The sequence below is a fragment of the Olea europaea genome, chromosome 17 (assembly GCF_002742605.1).
Source record: "Olea europaea var. sylvestris chromosome 17, O_europaea_v1, whole genome shotgun sequence".
Classification (NCBI taxonomy): domain Eukaryota; kingdom Viridiplantae; phylum Streptophyta; class Magnoliopsida; order Lamiales; family Oleaceae; genus Olea; species Olea europaea.
This window is the reverse complement of record NC_036253.1, coordinates 23,338,552-23,343,289: the sequence shown is the minus strand read 5'-3', so window position 1 is coordinate 23,343,289 and position 4,738 is coordinate 23,338,552.

The following is a 4,738-nucleotide window of genomic DNA, read 5'->3' as shown; positions in this document are numbered from 1 at the left end:
TTCCTAACATTTATTGAACCGTCAATCACAATACGTTATTCCTATTACAAACCTCAAAAGAATAAGTCACTTATTATCTAAATGGAGACCAAATATTTAAATAAAAATATAGGTCATGTTTGATCCACATTATTTGAAAAAAAAAATACATTTTTAAACAGTGATTTGACATCATTCAACCACACATTCTTCAATAAAATAATGTTACGTGCAAATTCAAATTTTTTTTAATTTTTAATCACACATTTCCCATCATTACACTATTTAAAAATGTATTTTTATTAAAATAATGTGGCCTAAACAAGGGAATAATAACAATCAATCACACAAATCATACTAAAAGAAATGACCTACGAATTAAAACGATTAGATAATAATTTACATTTTAATGCTCGACGAGTTTAGTCTAATATGTTAATAATTAACCCCCTGTTTGCATATATCAAAGTTACATTTTTTAATAAATTTTGATAAAAATTGATGCAATGTGCGGTTGAAAAATTGTATACCCAATTCCAAGTTGGTCCTTCATTTCATCTTTCCGTCCTGCTTATATCCCTTATAATTACAATTCAAAGGCCTAGTTTTAAAATTTGTATCAAGTTGGTCATCTTTATTAGAATTATGCATAAAAATATATCATTTACCAAATTTTTGTTCCACCTTCTCCCAAAGCTCTCTCCAGAACTTTCAAAAACTCTCTCACTTCGTTGTGCTGTTGATCACAAAATTGAATTCGAACCATGTGCAAAAGCTCTTGCACAGGCCTCTTATTAAATAGCTCCATCCAAGTTGGCAGAGTTGATGAGGCAGCTTGATGATTTACTGGATGCCGGTTTCATTCAACCTTCAAAAGCTCCTTAATTTCAGAGAAAGCATGATGGTTCCATGAGGATGTGCATGGATTATTGTGCCCTGAATAAAGTGACAGTGAAGAACAAGTATCTATTACCTAATGTTTGTGATTTATTTGATCAATTGGCGAAGGCTTCATTTTTCACCAAGTTGGATTTGCGATAGGGTTATTGGCAAGTAAGGATAGCTGAAGGGGATGAAGCAAAGACTGCCTGCGTTACTAGGTATGTTTCCTTTTAATGCCTATTATCCCCTTTGGGCTTACAAATGTACCTGCTACATTTTACAACTTGATGAATGATGTACTATACGAGTTCTAGGATAATTTTGTGGCGGTATGCTTAGATGATATGGTGATATATAGTCAATCATTGGATGATCATGTTGCTTACTTAATAAAGGTGTCTCACGGCTTAGAGAACATCAATTTTTTGTCAAGAAGGAAAAGAGTGAATTTTTTCATTCAGTGGTTATGTTTTTTGGGACATTGGATTGATCAAGGAAAATGAGAATGGATGAGAAGAAAGTGAAGGCCATTATGGAGTGGCCAAGCCCATCCAAGGTTGCTGAATTGCATTCGTTTCTTAGATTAGCTAACTACTATCGGCATTTCATTCAAAGCTATTCCAAGAAAGTGAACATCTTGACGGATTAGCTGGAAATAGATTGATGAGTGCCAACGAGCCTTCGAGAAGTTAAAACAAGCTGTCTCTACTGAGCCGATGCTGTAGCTGCTTGACTTCGAAAAATCATTTTTAGTACACATTGATGCATCTGACTGTGTAATTAGGAGTGTATTGGTACAAGAAGGCCAATAGATCATTTATGAAAGTCAAAAATTGATAGAGGTGGAACAACGTTATTCAACTCATGAAAAGGAGATGACTGAGGTTATTCATTGTCTAGAAACTTGGTGCCATTATTTGTTTGGAACAAAATTCAATGTTCTAACAAATAATGTAGCCAATACATACTTCAGGTCCCAAAAGAAGTTGTTAGCAAAACAAGCTATATGGCAAGAATTTCTGGCTGAGTTTGATTTTGTATTGGTTCATAAACCAAGTAAGCAGAATCAAGTTGCTGATACACTTAGTAGGAAATCTGTAGAAGCTTATATTTCTGCACTGATGACAGTCGAATCTGATTCTCTAGATAGAATTAAGCAGTGGGCTGAAAATGATGTTGCTTATGCCAAGTTGATGTAGAAAATCAAAGATGGCTTGGCAAGGCAGTATTGGATTGAAGATGGTCTAATTTATGCCAAAGGCAACGGCTATATGAACTTTCAGGTGGGGGACTGATGCAAGAATTGTTGAGGAAAACTCATGATCTACAATAGACAGGTCATCCAGGCACTGAAAGGATGCTAGCTTTGCTCTCAAAATCATATTAATGGCCAAAGATGGGTAATGACGTTGAGGCATATGTGAAATCCTATTTGGTATGCCCGTAGGATAAAATAGAAACAAGAAATGAGGCAGATTGCTCCAACCTTTGCCAATTCTAGAACGACCTTGGCAGTTAATTTCTATGGATTTCATCTCAGGTTTCTCGAAGGTTGATGGGTTCAAGTCCATTATGGTGATGGTGGACAGATTTTTTAAATATTTGGTCTTCATTCCTGCTCTGCATGAGTGCTTAGCAGACATTGTCGTTGAATTATTTCTCAAAAATATTGTAAAATACTTTGGAATATCTGATGATATTGTGAGTGGTCGAGAATCTCAGTTTATATGCCGATTTTAGACCTGGCTGTTTAAGATGATGGGGTCTGAATTAAAATTCTCAACGATAAATCATCCATAGACTGATGGTCAGATAGAAAAGGATAAATGCACATCTGGAAGAATACCTCACACACTACGTTTCAACAAGTCAAAATAACTGGGTTGCCTCGCTTGATACAACTCAATTTTGCTACCATCTACATCAGTCCTTTGCTACAGTTATACGTTCGTCTAAGTTAACAATGTGGCATATGAGACGCCTATTGAGATTGTGAAATAAACGGGACATAGTTTGTGTCCAGTTGCTTTTCAGTTTACTCAAGACAAATAGGAAATGATTGAGCAAGCTAGGGATAGTGTTGTGAAGGTTGCTCGACAGATGAAGAAGTATGCTGATCAGAACAAAAGGGATGTAGAGTTTCAGGTTGGGGATACGGTAAAGTTGAAATTGACTCCCTATATTTGGAAAAAGATTAATAGCATATCAGTTGGAAGGATAGCATATCAGCTGAAGTTACCTGATCATTTGAAAGTTCACCCTACCTTTCACGTAAGTTATTAGAACCACTTTAATGATAGTTTGATGGGAGAAGATCGTTTACAGGCCAAGAAGGCTCCTTTTATTATAAAAAAAATGGTATGATAAAGAGGTAGAAAATATTTTGGGCCATTGAACAATGGGGGCGAGCAAGAAAAATAGAATAGACTATCTGGTCCAGTAGAAAGTTGCTAGCTGGATTGATGCAACCTATGAAAGAGACGTCGATCTGTGCAGTTTGAGGATAAAGTCAATGAGCATCTGAATTCTCTTCCAACGAGGACATCGAACTCTTCCGGTAAGGAAGGATTGTCAGCTCTTTAAAGGCTAACATGGGCACGCGTTTCCCTCATGGTAAACTTGCACAGACAAGCGTGTTAATGGTGCACACTTTAGAACTCTAGACCACCAAAAATGTGGAATTCAACTTGTGACGTTTTGTTTCAGTTTGGCCGGTGTCAAAGTGTTGCGAGTTAGCAAAAATTAACAAGATATGGATGGATCCAGCTTGCTGTTCAGTGTGTTCTAGTCCACAAATTCGGGTGTCCAAAACATGCAAATGTTTGACATGTGTATTGGGCAATTTTCTTGGTCCATACCAGCGAAAAGTCTGAACAGTTGCTGAGAAATGTCATGGGATACAGTTTTCTAGTAGTGTTAGCCATAATGGGTTGGTTTATCCATTTGGCAGTTAAGGGTGTTAACTGCATACAAATTTTGGCTATAAATATGTGAAGGATCAAGCTAATGAGACATAAAAAAATTGTTGTGTTCCTTATGTTCTGTATTATTGTGTAGTAATAAAATGAGTTGAGCGATTACCCATAAAATCTATCTTTTTCTTTACATTGCTGCCTTTATCGTTCCTTGTGTGCATTGTGCAAATTCGGAGAATGACTGAGTGGAACCTCAGTATCATCATGGGCGAAAATTTGGCTAAGTATTTTAACCAGAACCTCGTCCCTATGATAGATGGGGCAAGCCTCGACTACTAAGCTCAATGACATGCAACAGGCAAAAGTCGAGTCCCTTAAGAGCTATTCACCCGTTTCAGTGTTGAACTGAGCATTTGCAAATTCATATTGGTGAAAAGGCTCGAGATACTTTATAGAATGGATTACTAATAAATACTCCCTTCTGGCGGGGTATCTGTAACAATAATAAGGCATCCTACCATTAGTTGGTAAGTTCGATACAAAACGAGATCCAGGCTGATGGCTGAAGTTACAATAAAGAATCGAAAGAAGTTAGAATAGTGATGAATTCTCAAGGTAAAAGCCTCAACATATGTGCTTAGATCATCAAAGCACTAATATCCTACTTTAATGACCATAAAAGTAAAGTATACGTTGATCTCTCCAGTTTCCTTACAAGTAGCAGGAGAAGCACCTCTGTTCCCTGAAAATCGAAAAATAAAATTTTGTAAAATTCATTGTACTATGGACCACAAAATTGATGAGTGCTATGAAGTAATTAGGATGGTGAAACTATAAAGTCAGCAAGGCGGGGATGCACGAAGAATCTGACCACCGAAAGCCTCCATACTCACTTACCAGATGACGAGGTCGTAAAGATAGGCCAAGACATGCAGACTCCTTGTGAGCACCAGTAGGCAACC